Raw genomic sequence first — 20,245 nt, 5'->3', positions numbered from 1 at the left:
TTAGTTCTTTTCTATATATTTATTACATTTGAACATAGTCACGTCAAATCAAACCCGCAAGCTAAATGCTAACATAGAATGTAAACACTTATAGGCACGCTAGAAGAAATGAGCTAATGTAGCTAAGCGCTAATAATGTTGGAATGCTCAAGAGTATTAAAATATAGGGTGGAAGCTATTATTTGATTTAATAATGATCACATAATGAAAGCACAAAAGAAAGAAGTGGCTTTTGTGGGATTGAATGGTGGTGATTTATTAGTCTGTCACGTTTGACCTTAAACAGTCAGACTATGCAAGGTGACTTATCTTATGGAGAAAAATAATAATGAAAGAGGGTCATTTATAAAATAAAATTCATCTTCATGAATAGTAATGCAATGTAAATGGTTTGTATTTTTACTTTTGGACATATTAAAACCTAGAATACCTGTGAATACTTATTATTATGTCAGTCGGTTACGCTGCCATGCTAACAAGCTAATAATGCTAACAAGCTAATCTTCAATGTAGATTTGCAAGGAACTATTTAGCATACGATTAGCCTAGCATGCATGTTTTTGGAATGTGAGGAAGAACAAGCAAACTCCACACAGTGATGAGGACCCACCCGGAATCGAACCCTCAACCCCATTACCGTCAAGCCAACGCAAAAACACTCCCCTGAGATACTGCCCAATATACATATTATTATTATTGTAGAAAATCTCTAATAATACAGTACAATAGTCTAAAATGGGCTATTGTAAATATTTTTCTCTTTTCGTATGCTAGCGTGTTGAGCTGGCGGCCATCTTGGGTAGGTCAAGAGTCAGTTAGAACCTCATTATGCTCATTATGCACATTTTCATCATGTGTACTGATACTGTACAAAATAACATTAGCATATATTAGTCATTCTATTCATTTTCTGTACTACTTATCCTCACTAGGGTCACAGGGGGTGCTAGAGACTATCCCAGCTGACTTCTTTGCACCCTTAATGGGTGACCATTATAAATGTGTACAATAATAGAGTAAAGAATCAACTTTTCCAATGCAAAAAAACAACTTTCCAACGCTAACCTGGCGGCCATATTGGGTAGGTCAAGAGTCGGTTGAAACCTCATTACGCAACCTTTACTTCTTTTTTCCCCGCAGTCCCAATAAAGGCCATTTTACTGTGTTTTTCGAAGTGGGAGAGGTTGGCCGACGGCCGCCTTGTGACGCGGACGCATCATTCCTTCGCCGCTATTTATTCGGGTTGCCTCTTGAAAGGAGGAAATGAAGCCCGAGTCGGAAAAGCGGAGGGGTGGACCGAGATGGAAAGTCTCCATTGTGGGACGTCAAACAATGCCATCTTTTTTTATTCATCCCCCCCCCCCTTCGATACATAATGAGGGACGCGTGCACGCCGTGGGCCGCCATCGCCGCCATCGAGTCATTGTAGCGCGTGCGCGTGGGTGGAAATAGTCCGGGTAACAATTAATTTGCGGGAGAATTGAGGCAGGATCTATTACTCCTCTCTCTGCTTCTATTGCTCTAATGGAAAATCTATTTGCCTTGCCTTTTGTGTCCAATATAATTTAATGCCCCCTTTTATTAATGGCCTGAAATAATTACGGCGGGCGACTATGGGGGGGGCTTTCCTTTTGTGATTCTCGAGTATGTTTCCTTTAATTGTGTAATAAACGTCTAATCGGCCCCGCCATCGGAAGCCATTATGGGCACTAAAATTAACAATTACGCCACAAATGTCTCGCGCCGCGCGTCGGGGGTGACGTGGTGGGGGTCTATAGAAATGGCGGCAGATAAGGAGACACGTATAAATCATTCATGAGAATTTTCTCTGATAGCTCAGAGAAGAAAGACGGCATTCATACTTTCATTTTCGGACCCGTTTTTTTTTGTACTTTAAAGCGATAGTGGGATTCCAAGATGGCCGACGGGTTGACTAAAGTCTAAGTGTGTGTGGGGAAAAAAAGGTGGTCCTGGAAGGGGATTTGGGTCAGTCAGGAATTGATTGGACGTCAATTGGTGTTGAGTTTGGACCATATTTTCACATATATAAGGCGCACTGCATTATAAGGCGCACCGTCAATGAATGACATATTTGAATTTCTTTTCCATATATAAGGCGCACTAGATTAAAAGGCGCCATGTCTTGAATTTTGCGAGAATTTGAGATTTTTATCAATTTTAATGTCAATTTAAATGGAGGAAAAATAGTCAGAGGTCAGAATGTGACCTGATGATTGGACGGAAAAGGGTCAAAGGTCATTCTGAAATGAATTGGATTTATTTCGCCGTCGTTTGGAGTTAAAGGGTTAAATTTGGAAAAAAGGCCAGAGGTCAGAAAAGGAATTTTGAATGAATTTGATAAGAGATTTATTCTTATTTAAATCAACGGCAGAGGTTAGAAAACGACTTTGCCGATAACTTGATAATGGATTTGTTGCCAATATAAATTAACTTGAGAAAGGGTCAAAGGTCAAAGCTCAGAAATATGGCATACCTATGAATTTGGCTGCTTAGGCTGAATTCTCCTGAACGTTCCTAAATTTAATTTATTCTCAATATTTATCGTCTTATCGTGTAGTCTTTTTCCGAAAATGCATTTTGATTAAAAATTATGCCTCACCGCAACTTTTAAACAAAGGGAGATTGTTTTTTTTAGGCCGGCCATTTTTTTTTGTTAGATTTCCCAACATTGTTTGATGGTTGAAAAGGTGAAAACAAAGCTTGGGAAAAAGACATCACGGCTGGATTTCACGGCGGCGAAGAGAGGAGAGACACGGACGGCGGCTCGTGAACAATTGATGATGTCCTCTTTGGCGAGGACGGAGAGACCAAATTGAGCGTGAAATGCGCCGCTTGGAGTTTAATTTGTCGGAAGCGCAAGATGGCCACCAAAGACACTTTTTGTCTGCCGGTAAAAAGACGCCGCATGCGTCACTTAACCAGATTGGACCTATTTTCAAGTCTGACAGAAATGGCAAAAAAAAATCAAGCCCAGTGGACTTTCTATGTTCTCCCCGGGCTAGTGTGGATTTTCTCCCGGGTGTCTGATTTCCTCCCACATCCCTAAAACACGCATGCTAGGCTAATTATATGTGTAACTTGTACCTAGCCTTGCGATTGGCTGACTACCGATTTAGGGAGGCCGCCACCTGGTGCCCATTGTTTGCTGGGATAGACTTCAGCAACGAGCCTTGTGAGGATAAGCGGTTCAGAAAACGAAAGATTAAAGTGGCACTTTAGGTACCCTGCATAGATAAGTAGTCAACAGATAAGTACTCAAAAATGTAGTCAATGATAAGTAGTCAACGTAGAGAAGTAGTCGACGTATATTAGTCGACATAGATAAGTAGTCAACAATAAGAAGTTGTCGACATAGATAAGTAGTCAACAATAAGAAGTTGTCGACATAGATAAGTAGTCGACAAAGATAAGTAGTCGACAATTATAAGTATCAAAATTATAAGTATCAACAATTATAAGTAGTCGACATAGATAAGTAGTTGACAGTTAAGAAGTCAACAATGGTAAGTAGTCGACAATAATAAGTAGTTGACATAGATAAGTAGCCGACAATAATAAGTAATCAACAATAATAAGTAGTTGAGTAGTCGACATAGATAAGTAGTCAAAAATGACAAGTAACCGACAATAACAAATAGTCGACAATAAGAAGTAGTCAACAGATAAGTAGTCAACAATGATCAGTCGACAAAGATAAGCAGCTGATATAGATTAGTCAACAAAGATAAGTAGTCGACAATGATAAGTATTCAACAGTAAGTAGTCCGGTATAAAAAGTGAGTCAAGTGCTTAGCGGCCTATGGCATTTTAGTGCAAGTACAAGATAAGAAAAGAGTCTAGCTGTAGTCCTCCTAAGTGCAGAACTCCACTTGAGTATAGTGCGGTCTCTCAGCAAGAAGCTGTCCTCCAGTCTATTTAGCCACATCACCCCGACCCACCCCTACTCTATACCACCTGCTTCACGTCTGGATCAATTTCCTATTGACAATCATTACGCTAAAAGCGCCACGGCCAGTTTCCTCTCCGTGGCCGCCTCCGCTACGTCTCCCTCTTTGGAGTGGCGTAGCGCGAACGATAACGCCGCCGCCGAGGCATCTTGGTGACATTTAGTCACACGGCGTTGCTCTTTGTCTTGCAAGGAGAGCAAAAGGCTATAATTGGAGCCATCATCTGCGGCTGAGAGGCTAAATGAGGGATCCCTCGACGCCGGGATTACCCATCTTTCTTCCCTCTCTCTCTTATTTCCTCCCTCCTTTTATTGCCAAGACGCGGTCCCGTGTTAAACCCCCGCCGATGCCACGCGTTCCTCCGGCGCGGCGGCCCTCTTTCACGTCCAAATGTGTCCTGTCAGAAGGGCTTAGCGCTAATCTACATAATCCCCTTTCATCGCAATTAAAGATAGCGTCCGACAATAAAACGGACGGCTCTACGGTTTGTTTCCGGGCGGCCGAAGGTGACGCCACGTTGACAATATAGCCCGCTTTTGGCCAGCACCTGTGACAAATGAGAGGATCGGCGGCGACGAAGGATTGGAGGGTGGAAAGTTGCTAGGTAGAGGGAATGGACAGACTAGGCGGGTCTTAAAAAGAGTTAGAAGTTTCAAGAGAAGTCAAAATTGGGTGGAAAAAAAGATGGTTTTTCGATGGGATGCATGTTGATGGAATAATGCCATTGACGGGAATTGACGTCCAATCCACTTTGACAGGAGGGTCTGGAAAGGTCTAATTTATTGCTTCAAACTATCTTATTATATAAATGATAACTAAATATACATTTTTATTGGTTTAAAATAATTTATTTTATTTATATTTATTTATTGTATTTGTATTTACTGTATTGTTATTTATTGAATTTTTATTCACAGTATTTGTATCTATTGTATTTTTATTTATTGTATTTCTATTTATTTTATTTATATTTATTTATTGTATTTGTATTTATTTAGTATTCTTTATTATTCTTTTTATTTATTCTATTTGTATTTATATATTAATCTATTTATTTTATCATTATTATTTTTAATAAATCGCTTGTTACCTTACATAAACAAAATATAAAATGTCTTATAATGGAAATCTGCTAAAAAATACATCCCACAATGACTATAACCTAGTGAAGTGAAAGGTTGGCAGTCTAATGTACAATTATAATCATTGACACAGCAGATAAGATATTCACATTCAATTGTCTAAAACAGTATCAACATTGATAATATATCAACCTTCAAAACAGTGGCAACTTCCGGCAATTACTTTGTAACTTACCTACTACCTTACTATTTCATGATTTCCAAAACACGCTGTTGTGATTTTATTTCAATAAATGTACTGGAAATGGGTACGAAACGTTTACAGGGAGGAATAAAATACAAGAAAAGTACAATACATGCTGCCATTTTGATTTGATTTAGTACCTGCTAGCATTTGAGATAAAAAGAGGCCTACCTGACAAAATGGCCGCCCCCATGACAAGGAAATCCTTCTTTTTCTTTTCCTTTGTCCACTTTGGCATCGGTAAAACTTCTGTTTCTGTTTCATAAAGTCGACGATTTAGCTGTAATTAGTTCTAAACTTTCATATTTAACCACAAAAAGAAGATGTTCAAGTTCATATTTTCAAGTGCACGTTTATGGTCAGTGTGGATGCGTCATCAGGCAAATGGCGGCAAACAGGAAGTAGATGATTCAAATACAGGAAGTTGACTTGGGTCAAACCAAGTGCAAGTTTTTAGGGGGGATTTATGTAGATCTTTTTTTTTGTATTAAATGCCAACTATCATTTTTTTAGGATTAAATTGAAATGAAAACAAATGTTAGTTACTTCAAATGATATTTGTAAAATGGTTTTATGTGTATATATTGTTTTTATCTGGATGACTTTGATGTGTCAAAACTGCACACTTCCCCTCATGTTAGTTTGAATGGTACAGGATTTAAGTTCAAAATATTGAGACAGATGTGAAATAATTAGACTAAAATCTCGTATTTGAAACTGTAATATATAATTTTAATATTGTAACAGAAAAATATTTGAAATATATATATAATATATAAGTTTATTGTTGCTAATTTGTTATGTTACTTCAACATTTTGAGAGAAAACTAATAGTATGATTTACAAGCCATAAATTGCAAAATTAGGGTCAATTTGTAAAAATACTAATTATAAATCATAATATTACAAAATTAAAGTCGTTTTGTTACTTATTTATACCTTCCAAGAGAAAAGTCGTAATATTACTAGAATGAAGTCATACATTGTACTATTATAAAGATATGAAATGATAATAAAACTCTTGCAAAAGTCCAATTTGCCAAATGAATTCCCCCCTGCGATGACCTCCGACCTCCACAAAAGGGACGCCGTCTCTCCGGCTTTGCCTGCCGATAGATAGCGCCTTAGCTTAGCATCTAATTATTGTTTAATAAGCTCCCCCCGGCTTGTTTGTCAACAGCGTGTCTTTGCTAATCTAGCCGGCGCCTGCAGGGCGGCGATAGCATCTTAAGCCTCTTGTTCCGCCGGCCTAACCTGGCCTGGCCCGCTCGCCCGCCCGACCGCTCGCTCATTTACAAACGGGAGATAAACTCGCCGCCGCCGCCGTCCTTTTTAATCTGTCCGCCGCAACGCCGCCGAACAACAGAGGGGGCAGCGGCCTTTTGAACGACGGGACGCCGACGGGGATTTTCCAAACGCCACGTCGACCTTCGTCACATGTCACTCACCCACGGGATAACGGGGGTAGGGAGGGTTTTTTTATTTACTCCCTCGTGGGAATATTTTTTTTAGGTCAAAACAATTGGACGACATGATATTTTGAGATGTGTTTTTTTAGGATTAAATTGTATTGTTATGAGTATAAAAATGATAATAAAGCATGTTTTTTCATTATTTTAATGTATTCTTGTGTTTTGTTATTTTCTTTTACTCTATAGTTATGTGAAAAATGATGTCAACAGATTACTAATATTCCAGTTTGCTTGTGTTTTCTGTTAAAATAAAAAAATGGCTAACAAAAATGAAACTAATATATTTAATAAAAAGTATATAAAGTAATTGGTGTTGTAAGAAGGATTCAGTTATAAGAAAATTTGAGTTTTTTCCAACTACAACAGCGTAACAAACATTTAGCCTTATGCTAGTACCATAACGTTAGCTTTTAGCTTCGTTTCAAGAGACGCTAGCTATATATGTTTTGTAAAAGGCCAGATTCGGCCCCAGGGCCGCCACTTTGACAGCATCAGTTAGCTTAAACGCTAACGAGAGCCTCCCCAAAAAACGGCACTAGCACGATGCCGTTTAAAATAACAAACGACCTCCATGTTTGTTTTCCTCCCGCGCGCGGGGGGGGGGGGGGGGGGCGGGACCAGCGAATGATATATGGCGCTCGCCGTGAGAGATTGCGGCGGCGCCCGGCGCAGATTAGTCACACGAAGGAGGCTGCAAATTGCGGCCTCTCTTTAACACCGCCGATAAGGCGTTAAATGAAGAGAGGGCGCCTTATCGCCGCGCCCGCTACCCATAAATCAACTCCCGCCCGCCCGCCCGGCCGGCCACCGGCGCTCGCTATCGGCGTCCTGGGGGCCCGGCGACAACCGGCCGTCAAAATGGCCGACGGGAGACCGTGCGCTAGCCGGATTTAAATCCGCGATAAAACGTAAAAGACGCTCGAGTAAGTGTCCTTCAATGGGAGAATTTGGCTAAAAGCTAAAGGTTGAGTGCTAATAATAACAATAATAATGATAATAATAATTATATTTGTTTTGTGGGGTGCTTGAGGAAAATAGAGTGTTAAGGCGATGTTTTTCATTAGCTTAGCAACATTTATTGAACTCAATTGGCTGCCATTGACGGCAAATAGAATAAAAAATAAGGTCAAAATGTAGGGGATGTCTAGCGCCATTGTGGCAGGAAGAGGGAATTGCAGGAAATTATTTATTAAATGAAACGACTGCTATTTTTGGAGTTGATTAACATTCTGGGTTTTTTGTTTATGATTCATTTTGAGTCTCGCCATAGTATTTATTTTTAGTATTCATATTTATTTTTTAATTTTAGTTATATGTTATTTGGTTTAATATGTAATATGTTATTTTTTATATTTATTTTTTATTTTTAATTGGTCAAAAAATAGCAGATATTGTCTTATAAAGTATTTACTGATAGAAAACCGCAGTCTATTTTCATTAAAAATAGTAAAACAGCAAAATCAGAAAATGTATATTTCATTTTTTGGATTATTAAATTTTTTTATTTATTTTTTAATTACAAAACGTCTCCCCAGCGCTTTGAGTTGGACACCTATGTACAAATTTGAAGGCGCTAGGCAGATTAGACCCACATGGCAACCGACTGAAAATCTCATTGGACCAAAAAAAAATGGCATTAATTGGTCCCTTTAATTCAGCGCTCCTCCATAAAAAAATACCGTCTTTCTCTCCCAAAACACGAAAAGTCGCGGTTCGATTCCGAGGCCAAGCGAAATCCGCCAACCCTCCTCCCCGAGCGCCACCCGCGTCGGCCGCGTTTGAGCGAACAGCATATTTAGACGGGATTATCTGGCAAAATAAGTTGGGCGAGATGCAAGATGGCGTGGCGGTGGCGGCGGCGGCGGCAAAATTCCATTTGTCAGCTCACTGGCTTTCATGAATACTTAAGAACCAATCGAGTGTTTGTGGGACTAATTACATACAAACACATGCGGCGGGGGGAAAAAATGAAACAGGTCGCCGTCTGTCCGCCATTATCATTTTGTTTTTGTTTGTTTTTATAAGACACCAATACAAAAAAGGGAAAAAAACGTCAATAAAATTTTTGGCTTCCCCATAACCCACATTTTTAGTAAAAAAACATACTTGCATACTCACTGGAAAGAGTTGTTGAAGTCACTGCCTGCCATTGACGGTTATAGACGTCCAATCCAGTTGCAGGGAATGAATGGTCAGTTTTTTGATGAAAAACTAAAAAAAAGCACAGGGCAAAAGAACTGGATTAAAAGCCTTGGATATTCAGTTTTTTATAGATCTAAAACAATGTTTATTTGAGCTTTTTTGATATATTTTTAGATTTTACAAAATGATTTTTGAACTAAAAACAAAAAAATGGATGAAAAAATGACAATTATGGTATTAAAAGGGAGAAAATCAGGAAATGTAATATACATCTTTAACTCTTCATTTTAATAATATCCGAAAACAGAAATTATTGACTTTCCCGGGCCACACAAAATGATTTGGCGGGCCACATTTGGCCCTCGGGCCGCCACTTTGACACCTGTGGTGTAAATAATAAAAGGTTAGCTTGACTTTGGTTCAGTTTTAAGACAATTTTAACCAAATGGCTGCTCCTCTGTCACTAGCGGCCATCTTGAGTAGGGTTTTGCTAATGCTAACATAAGCTATCAATCATAATTTCCCACAAATAAAAATCACTTCAAAGTAAAAAACCTTGAAATGACATTAGACATTTTTTAGACACTTTTACTCCCCAGCAGTAAAAAAAAAACATTAAAGATTAATAAGATGAGATATGAGAGTAATGCAAACAACTGCCTTAAAAATCAATAGCTAGCTAAGCCCTAGTGAATAATTATGTCTATGATTAATATTGATCACCGATTCCACTGTGGCAACTGTCCAATTTTGCCAACGTGAGTGTGTAGATATGAATTCATATTAAATAACATTCCATAGCTCAGGTCTGTTTTTCTTTTTTTTTTAAGAAAAGAGAAGGAAAAGGACGTTTTGTTGAAAGAGGAATATCAATAAAAATATGTAAGCAGGACAAACGGGAGGAAGATTTACAGTGTGTGTCCATTGACGCCGATGGACGTCCAATCATGTAAGAAATGGACCAAAAGGTTGATAGTTCAAATCCCGAAATACGAGTCTTTGTCCAAAATAAGAAAAAAAAAGGAAAATGGCGACCATAAATGTAAAAAAAAATGTAAAAATCAAAAAATAACAACAAACATCAAATTAACAATGAGTAATTACATAAATTGGACTTTAAAATAAAGGGAGTGGTTCATTCGTCGGCCAGCGACCAAAAGGTCGATAGTTCAAATCCCCAAATCCCAATTGCCGTCCAAAATAAGAAAAAAATGAATGTACAAAAACATAAGATAATAATAAACATCAAATTAACATTAAAAAATGACGTAAACTGGACTTTAAAATAAGAAAAAAAAGTCAGCGGCTCATTTGTTGGCCTGCGACTAAGAGGTCGAGAGTTCAAATCCCAAAATTTGACTCTCCGTTCAAAAAAAAAATAAAAAAATGAATGTACAAAAACATAATCTAACAACAAACATAAAATTAACAATAACAAAAAAAGTGAGAGCGTCATTTGTCGGCCCGCGACCAAAAGGTCGATAGTTCAAATCCCAAAATTCGACTATGTCCAAAATAAGAAAAAAAGGAAAAACGGCAACCATAAACATACAAAAAAAACACAAATAAAAAGAAAATAAGAGTAAAAATCCCCATTATACCTCCCCGGTAGGTCACTTTAATTATCGTGTCGACACGTGTGTGTGTTTTTTTTTGGACAAATGTGTGTGTGTGTGCTTTTCCCATCCCGCCAAGATTATTTCCCCGGGATTCCTCCCGTCACTTTCCCTTCAGCGCCCGACTGTTGTTGGCATCAGATAGCGTCTGATTTCCATTTTAGCGCCGCGCCGGTTCCGCTTGTCAGCTCGCGGGCCGCCATTTCACCCCCCCCCTGCTGGCGCGTTCCCACCAAAATAAGATCTTAAATACGTTGGCCGTCCGTCTGACATCATCGTTTGCTTTGTGTGCGGCTGCATTTTGGATTTTTTTTTCCCCCCCAAAACCCCCAAAACGCAGAAAAAAATGCAGTTAAAAACGTGTTAAAAAAGGGACACAAACCCGCCGTGGCATGGGGTGGGGGTTAGCGGGGTCATTAGCATAACAAGCCGGCGTGTTTTGGCAGATACATTTGTTCGAAGCGGGTTGGGGGTGGGAGGGGGGCGCAGGGGGTGTCGGAGCGGGCCGGCCTTTTTTTTTGCTTGATTTCAATAACAAGAGGGCGACACGCGGCCTATCAGTAGTCTCGTTGAATGAAACACTTGGCCTCTGATTGGGCGATAAGACGCCGCAGATGCCAGGGGAGGGGGATGGGGAGGGGGGGTATGAGCGGTCGCCAAACCGGTCGGTGGGAGCGCAACTTTTTGGGAAACGGTGGTGGGGAATGTTGCTTTTTTTTGGCAATTAAATCCAATTAAAAGCGTTTTTGTTGTTATACAACAGCTGTGTATAATGAAATTAGTATTTCTACTTCATAAAGTGTGTTTTCTAAGTAAAAATAACATCAATAAGTCATTTAATAAGTCATTTTTGGTCATACTAATGCACCAAACTGGAGAGCAATGAGAGCCACTGCACCCGTGTGCCGCCATCTTGGATCAACGATCAAATCAAAAGCCTTTATAGTCATTATACAACAGCTGTGTATAATGAAATTAGTATTTCTACTTCATAAAGTATGTTTCTAAGCAAAAATAACATCAATAAGTCAATTAAAAAGTATTTTCTGGTAATTCTAATGCACCAAACTGGAGAGCAAAGAGAGCCACTGCACCCGCGCGCCGCCATCTTGGATCGACAATCAAAACAAAAGCCTTTATCGTCGTAATACAACAGCTGTGTATAATGAAATTAGTATTTCTACTTCATAAAGTATGTTTCTAAGCAAAAATAACATCAATAAGTCAATTAAAAAGTATTTTCTGGTAATTCTAATGCACCAAACTGGAGAGCAAAGAGAGCCACTGCACCCGCGCGCCGCCATCTTGGATCGACAATCAAAACAAAAGCCTTTATCGTCGTAATACAACAGCTGTGTATAATGAAATTAGTATTTCTACCCCACAAATTGCGTTTTCTTAGTGAAAAAGTCATATAAAAAGGTAAAAAGTCATGACAAATGTTTGTAAAGAACAATAAGACTAAGAAAACAAAAAAGTAACCAAACTAGAGAGCAAAGAGCCACTGCACCTGTATGCCGCCATCTTGGATCAACAATCAAATCAAAACAAAACTCTTATTGTCCTGTGATTGACCGCCTAGTTTGCTGAGATAGGCTCCGGCACCCTTTGCGATCCGTGTGAGGATAAACAGTTGAAAAAAATGACTGAAAGTATTAACTTAGCATGCTAGGCTAATGATATGCTAATTTACTTCTAGCTAAGTAACTGTAAAAGAGGGAAAATGAGAAAAAGAGGAATAACAAAAGAGAATAAATGTTAAAATAACACTATAAAATATGTACAAAAGAATAAAAGTTACAATGAAAAACTTTTAGACAAATACTAAGATTTAAAAAGTCTCAAAAGAAGTCACAAATAAAAGAATGTAAGATAAAGAATAAGCAGAAAAAAGGGGGAAAAACGACAAAGAATAACAATAAGACAAAAACGATAAGCGGAACAAAAACGGGAATAAAAGTTCCCAAAGAAGAGCTCGATTTAAAAAAAGAAGAATAGGAATAAAAGTATGAATGCCAGGCGATAAAAATAGGCCGCTAAAGATTAAGAGAAAGAATGAGCGCAAATCCGTCCTACAGAATTCCCCTCTGTGATTAATTAGAATTAATGCATATCATTTTCACCGCCCGTGCACGCGCAAAACCCACGCACAGCCCGCAATTAAATGTCCGACTCCCCACACACAGAAAGACACACCCCAAAAATAGCCAAATGTTCTTTATCCGTCCACACGGACGCAAAACGCCGCCGCCGCCATCGAGTGTTTACCGCCAGAACGCCACGGCCAGTGTTTACGTGTGCGCGCGGGTGTTTTTTTTGCAGGTAATCCTCGGGGAAAGAAAGGAAAAGGCTCCCGCCCGCGCATTTTTCCCGTAAGATTTGGCTGGAGATGTCCCGAATCTCAGCTTGATTTACGACGCTAAGCGAGGCTTAGCGTTAGCTCGGCGCCGTCCGGGCCCGTCGGATGCGGAGGATGCCCGTGGAGAGTTACCCGCGTACTTGTAAATATGTGCTAACGCTTTGCCGGGTAATCCTGCCGCACAAAGACTCGCCGGAGATTACGCCGCGCTCGCTTGACGGCGGGTGAATCCTCCGGCACAATCGAATTCCTACGGCTGCCTAGATTTGGAGAGGCTAGCTCGCTAGCTGGAATCGAGCTAGCAAATACGCCACGAAGCGCGCAATGCGTTTAGCTATGTCGGTATTATTTAAGAAAATTTTTTAAAACATTCACTGAGGTCAAAAGAAGTGGTAAAAATTCAAATGTTAGCCAAAATAATGTGATAGGTGGCGCTAAAAACATTATGGGGGCAGTGGTAGGTCGGGTGTAGTTGGACTTCGAGCCTGTAGGGGGCGATCGTTCGAATCGAATCTGGTACATGTTTTTTCTTGAGAATAAAGTGGTGAGAAAGAGTTGGAAAAATATAAAAGAGAAAAGAAGTATAATGTTTTTAGAACTATATGGCGCATTACATTTAAAGGTGCAGTGTCAGTAATGAGGGCTATTTCTGTATTGGAACCATTCAAGGCGCACTGTTTTTAAAGGAAGTTTTACAGTCAGGCATGACAAAATATAAACCAGCTTAAATATACACGCTACACTACACGTGTCAAAGTGGCGGCCCTAGGGCCAAATCTGGCCCGCCGAATCATTTTGTGTGGCCCGGGAAAGTCAATAATTTCTGTGATGAGTGCCGACTTTCCGTTTTAGGATCAAATTCAAATGAAGAATATATATTTATATTACATTTTCTGATTTTTTCCCTTTTAAATCAATAATTGTCATGTTTTAGTTCAAAAATCATTTTGTAAAATCAAAAAATATGTTTATATCCAAAATGGCCAACATGAAACCAAGTTGACCCAACCAAACCGACTCTGACACAAAAAAAACAATAAAAATCATCTCAACATAAACAACTCAGTAAACAAAACCTAAACAAAACACAAACACAACTTCCCTATTCCAAATCACACTACTTTTCACTATTCAAAACAACCTCCAATCCACTAGTTGGCAGCACCAACACACAACACCAACCCCTTTTCCAATTTTTACTCTTCCATTTCCCACATTTCCCCCTTTTTAACCAACAATAACACTACAAAACACCCCATAACACCAACGCCAATCACTTCCTGTGGCAAATTGTAAAACTCCGCCTCCCGATACTTCTTTTTCTTTCTTTCTTCTTCTCTTTTGTCCACACACACACACACACACACACACATGCTCACATCAAAAAGACTTCCAATAAAGCGGAAATTAAAAGGAGGCGTCGATCGGGCCCAGAAAAAAAAAAGAAAAAGAGAAAGAGGCCCTCTAATCCCGCTATCTCTTAATAATTCAAAGTGGCTTTTATTTTGAGAATAAAAAGCGGGAATTAATCTGTCGCTTGTGAAGCCGTCCTCTCTTCTCGCCGGTTAAATAAATCCCCGCTCGTACATCGGAGGCCCGGCCGGCGCCGGCGTTGGCGCTTCTCCAAGCTAGCTGTCAATTCCCACTCCTCCCTAAGCCCCTCCCCCTTTGCCTTTTCTCCTCTTTTTTTTATTATTCCCCTTTTTTTTATTCCCCGTCTGTCCCTGTCCCCGGACGACGAGAGGCGCTATCTCGGCAACCCGACGGCGGCACTTAGCTCAAATGGGCGGCGTGAAACTTTGGCCACGTATTAGCGCGCCGTCTACGGGACAAAAGGCATTGTGGGAAACGCGGGGGTCTTTGTAGTCGTCCTTTAATGTCGGCGGGAGACGCCGGAGACCTTTTTTTCACCTGAAGAAAGAAGAAAGTGGACTTTTTAAAGCCTCTGTGTTGGAAACGAGCCAATGGTGGGGAAAAAAGGCGTTTAAGGCCTTTTTTTTGGGGTGAAAGGTCAACCGGATGATTGCGAAATAGGGGTGTGGCTGGAAATAGGGGCGTGTTCATCCATATTTTTGGATTGCACATTTTACTTACTCTATAAAATGTCTTTTGTTTATTCAGTCGTTAATTTCATTAATTTTCTGCAGCTGTTTAGCCTTACAATGTTCGCGGGGGTGCTGGAGCCTAACCCAGTTGACAAGGAAGACACCCATCCATACTTTTTTGTTTACTAATTTGATTTTGCGTGTTTTCTTACTCTAAAAATTTTTTTTTTTTTATTCAGTCAGTCAAGAGTCACGGGGGTGCTGGAGTCGATCCTAGTCAACAGGGCGGGGACACACCATCCATATTTTTTTATACAAGTTGGTGTTTTGCCCATTTTTTACTCTAAAAAAATGTCCTTTGAATATTCAGTCAGTCAAGGGTCGCGGGGGTGCTGGAGCCTATCCCAGTCGACCCTGAATCGGTAGGCATAAGTACACAAATAACCAATCACTCATAGCTAGCGAAGTGTTACAGTTAGCCTAGCCTCAACAAAAATATACATAAACATCAACATTAGCTTAAACATTGGACAATAATAAGCTAGCGTTTGCTTTGGAAAATTTAAAAAAAAACACCCGTGACCTCATTTTAGTGCAGTTTTTTGTGTGACTTTGACGTAATTTTGACGTACACTAAATAGTTTTCTCATTTGCCCTTCGCTTTATCTTTTTTTTAGCGGTTAGCTCCAAAAGAAGCAGTCCATAAAACGAATGTTTGTCTACGGGCAATTGTGTCGGGTCATAAATCTTAGGCCGCATCGGGAGGCGGGCCCAAAGGCTGATCCGGGATGGAGGCCTCTACGCTATTTACCAACATGTCGACCTCCGCCTTCAAGGTCATTTAAACAAGTTCGCAATTGAAAAAGTCGGTCCTTTGTGATGTCCTCAAGTCTTTTTAGATTTTCTACATTTGGCCAATCACATTTTTATTTTAAGAAAGTCAAATTAAAGCAAAAATCTGGCCACTAAGTCCACAAAAGTGTCCATGATCCGCCATTTTGGAGAGAACCTCCTCCACAAAACAGCCATTCAAATGTAAACAAAATAGGGACTTTTTTTTGCCTTGTAAACTCGCAAAAGTTTCATTTTTCAATAAAAAAAAGCATCCTAATAAATAAAGGAATGATATAATTGGTATATTCGGATGTAAAATAATGCTAAATAAAGAAAAATAACCTCCAAAAATGCCCCTTTTCGAAGGCATCATTGAATTGAATCTATAGCTTTATTGCTATTGTACAACTATGACATCACATGCTTAATTGGAGGGATACAGGTCAGTCTGTTGTCATTAAAAGTGCTCTGCAAACTATTTTAAAAAGAAAACAACGGGTATGGTGAAAAAAAATGTCCTTTAAGGCTTCAAAAACGATTAAAAAACATTTTACTGGACATTTGTCATCTTTTAAATAAGCAGAAAAAAAGTGAAATGACCAAAAATAGTCACCTGGCTTCAAAAACAGAAATGTCAACGTTTCAATTTCTTCCCACCCAAAACGACCCCAAAGACTTCACCCACAAAAATCCCGCTATTCCTCCACGCGACCTTTCCGACCCTAACAAGATTGACGGCCTGGCTTTCCCCGAAAGACAAACGAAGACCCACTCGTCCCGAAAAAAGTCCAGCCTTGACCCCGCCCCCAAAACGCACCTTGTTGTCGATTATTTTCTTTTTTTTATCACATTTTCCAGCAAATAAGATTGACATCCAACCCCAAAATACCAAAAACCCTTCAATTTTTTTTCCCTCTCTAAGTTAAAAAAAACAAACTATTTTCCACGTTATCAAATGATAAAAAATATATATATCAAGAGTGGGAAACGAAGATCCTTCTCCAAAGAGGCGGGGTTTCAAAAGAAGGTGACGACTTGAGCCCTCCCACCACCCCAAGGCAATAAAAACCTCATTTTGTACGTCGTATTTGTATTTATACGCTTCTTCCGCTCTGTTTCTTCGTACCTACCGTTTTGGAGGACTTTCATTATAGCGGCCGTGGGGGTGGGGGCGGGGTTAGGGGTACGCGGGGGGGTACGCGGGGGTCCTAAAACCCATTTGCATTAGCATCAGTGTCTGACTCCAGGCGCTAAGCAATGATACTCTCCATTCAGAGAGCTATTGTCACCGCGGACCCCCCCTTGGTCCACTTGGGTGGGAGGAGGCGGGGTTTGTGGGGGAGGGTGGGGCTACGGCGGTCTCTCTCGTACCAGCGCAATTACAACACGAGGCCGTATCGTAACCCGACATCTCCCGCCATAACGACATGGGACAGGGATTTTCCCTTTGGGGTTGATTTTTTTGGGGAGGGGCGGGGCCTAAAGGAGGGGGTGTCGCTATGTAATTGTCCTAGCTAACGTTCAATAGCCACCTTAAAGCGAGTGGGCAATCTACAAAGCGGGAGGAAAGATGCCCAGGGGGTGCCGGAGACCCTAATAGGAACTTCTCAGTGGCTCTCTGGAGCTGGTGGAGATAAAAAATATATAAAAAAAAAGATATATATAAGGGAGAAAGTTCCCTTTTATTTATGGCGAAAGGCTGTTTGGGATTGAGGCTATCAAAGCGCAGCGCCGCTATTTATCCCGGGAAAAAAGGATTGGTCGGACACAGGGCTGAAGGCTAAGAGGGGGGAAAGGAGCCACCCGCCCGCCAACTCGCCCGCCCGCCCGCCCGCCTGCCGCAAATTGACAGAAACACAAGGTCAAAGTCTTTATCGGCTTTTTCATTGGACGCCCCCAAGCCTTCTTCTTCTACTTCTTTTTCTACTTCTTTTCACCTGGAACTCTTGAGGAAGCTTCTGGTGTCAACAAAGCGATCGTTTGCGTTTAAAGGGTGGCAGGCTTGCTTCGCCGGCCATTTTAGATATAATATTTCGATTTTTTTCTTTTATAAATGGATTAAAAGAACTGGATTAAAAGCCCTGAATATTCCGTTTTTTGTAGATCTAAAACAATGTTTATTTCAGGGTTTTTTTATATATATTTTTTAGATTTTAATACATTAAAAAATCTAAACTCTTCATTTTAATTTGATCCTGAAACAAAAAGTCATGATTGACTTTCCCGGGCCGCACAAAATGATGCGCCGGGCCAGATTTGGTCCCCGGGCCACCACTTTGACACAGGTGGCTTAAGCTAGCGACAATTTAGCATACAATTAACCTAGCATACTTGTCTTTGGGCGGTGAGAAGAAAACTTTGTACCCATGAAAACCCACTACCTGGTATTGAACCCTCGACCCCAAAACTGCGAGCCCTATATGCTAACCACTATACCACTGGACACATTTTTTTTAAGTATATAAAAAATAATATATATACAAACTACATTGAATATATGCTCAGTTTTAAAATAGATATTCCACTGTAAAAAGTGATGTTAGTGATTTAAAAATTATTTTTAATCAGCACACCCGCATTTTTTTACGCTACGAGTAGATTTTGGTATTATTATTATATTATTATTATTCGGTATATAAAAAGGAATAGGATCAAAAAGAGGAAGTAACAAGTGCAAAAAAAAGGCCAACACACTCATTTGGCCGCCATTCCCGTTCTCCGACCCAAATCCCACCCCTGCGAGCCGGCCAGGAATCCCGCCGGTATTCCACCAGCCAATTGCTCGGGGCCAGCCACGCCGCTCCAATTGGACGGCGTCCCTCGCTCGTGTAATTCCCGCGCTGGCAACGACCGCGGACGCCTCAATCGGGGGTTCGCGGGGGGGTTGGGGGCCGCTTGAGTCGGAGCTCATTTGCATGTCCGAGTACGACGACCAGGGGAATTCCTCCCAGGGAGCGGCCGGCCTTTGATGTCGCCGTTCCCGCTCGGATTTACGGCCAGGAAATAGATGGTCATGGATCATTGGCCGTCACCTTCTAAAGTCGGCTTCAAAGAGACCTTGGAGAACCAAACCGGGACAGAGACGGGGACGGCGAGGACGGCGAGGACGGATGGCGGAGAAGGCCAAACTCTGTGAAGCCCCACGCCGAGACTGGCGGAAAGACGCAAAGGACCAAAGTCCGTATCAAAAAGACGACTTGGGCCGGACCAGGAAGGTATTTTCCAGCAATAGGACAATCAGATAAGATCACGGGTGTCAAAGTGGCGGCCCGGGGGCCAAATGTGGCCCGCCGCATCATTTTGCGTGGCCCCGGAAAGTGCCGACTTTGTTTTTTAGCATCAAATTCAAATGAAGAGTAGAGATGTATAATATATTTCCTGATTTTCTCCCTTTTTAAATCAATATTTGTCATTTTTTCATCCATTTTTTCTGTTTTTTTAGTTCAAAAATCACTTTGTAAAATCAAAAAATATATATAAAAAAAGCTCAAATAAATATTGTTTTAGCGCTATAAAAATGGAATATTCAGGAATTTTAATCTAGTTCTTTTAATCCGTTTATATAAAAAAATCTAAATATTATATCTAAAATGGCCCAGCCCACATAAAATCGCGTTGAAAAATCTAAAAATATATTTTAAAAAAATCTAAAATTAACATTGTTTCAGATATATAAAAAAAACTGAATATTCAGAGCCTTTAATAACAAAAAAAAATCTAAATATTATATCTAAAATGGTCCCGCCCACATGAAACCAAGTTGACGTTAACGCATTTGACACCCTTAAACAAGCCCCTCCCCCTCCAACAAACCTTTCCCATCACATTAACAAATCCAACCAACCACCTGTTTTCCCAACAAACATCACACCCATATAAATATGTAACCCCGCCCCCTTCCCCACACACAAAACCCACCCAAACACAACGAGTCATCTCGCCTTTGTCCGACCTTTAACCCCCCCTCATTCACCCCCTTTATCCCCGCCCGTGCGGCCCTCCCCGTCTCAAGGCCGCCCCCGGGACTAAGCCCCGCCCCCCTCCGGCCCCTCCGGCCCCCGAAAACCTCCGCGGCACCTTTATCGCTGGGACTGGCTCACCGTGGGCTACTTAAGCGCTACGCTAACTGGGGGCGCCGCCAATGTGTGTGATTGCGCTCGGTGCGAGGATTAACACCGACACTCGATAAAGGGGTCAGAGGTGGGCGCTGATTATTTGTGTGTGTGTGTGGGGGGTGGGGGGCGGAGCTTGGGTGCATGTCTGCAAGGTTGAGGTGAAATAGATGGATAAGGTTAGCCACGTTATCAGACAGGAGCATCACAATCAAGCTGTCAGCTCAATGCCGTCCGTCCGTCCCTCTCTCGCTCTTTCTCTCTTTCTCTCGCTCGCCCGTTGCCATCTTTCTTTTTTTCTCTCATTTTTTTTTTTTTTTGATGAACACGGGAATGGGATTACAATGGGGAGTGGTCGCGGGGCAGCCCGC

General features: G+C 40.8%; 1 long non-coding RNA gene across 1 annotated transcript in view; it reads right to left on the bottom strand.

Annotated features, from left to right (window-relative positions):
- Positions 1 to 8,898: 8,898 nt before the first annotated feature.
- The window catches only part of LOC144196294 (uncharacterized), a 38,586-nt gene continuing 27,239 nt past the window's right edge, over positions 8,899 to 20,245 (bottom strand). The window contains exon 3 of the long non-coding RNA XR_013326228.1: positions 8,899 to 8,977. This is a non-coding gene — a long non-coding RNA (uncharacterized LOC144196294). The remainder of the gene's footprint in view (positions 8,978 to 20,245) is intronic.

Source organism: Stigmatopora nigra, chromosome 5 (assembly GCF_051989575.1).
Source record: "Stigmatopora nigra isolate UIUO_SnigA chromosome 5, RoL_Snig_1.1, whole genome shotgun sequence".
Lineage (NCBI taxonomy): Eukaryota > Metazoa > Chordata > Actinopteri > Syngnathiformes > Syngnathidae > Stigmatopora > Stigmatopora nigra.
This window is presented reverse-complemented; position numbering and strand designations above follow the sequence as displayed.